The sequence below is a fragment of the Penaeus monodon genome, chromosome 27, assembly GCF_015228065.2.
Source record: "Penaeus monodon isolate SGIC_2016 chromosome 27, NSTDA_Pmon_1, whole genome shotgun sequence".
In the NCBI taxonomy this organism is placed as follows: Eukaryota; Metazoa; Arthropoda; class Malacostraca; order Decapoda; family Penaeidae; genus Penaeus; species Penaeus monodon.
Window position 1 is genome coordinate 18,002,981 of NC_051412.1, and position 270 is coordinate 18,003,250.

Genomic DNA, 270 nt, shown 5'->3' on the forward strand with positions numbered 1-270 from the left:
ATCATTATAACGTCATCAAAATCATTTTTATGGCATAATCCTGGGAACTCTTGATTACCAGTCTTTTGTACCTAAAGTTAAAGTTCCAAGAGAAGTTCGAAAACTTTACAGCAAACATTTTTCATATCAACAGTACGTTTCACCTAACTTATAAAGCGTTTTGCTCTTCATATTCTTCTAACCGTTACATACAGTACTTTTCACGTCAAGAGCAATAGATTCTCTATTAATCTGCGGGATATTACATCAATGTATCGGAACAATTTCTTC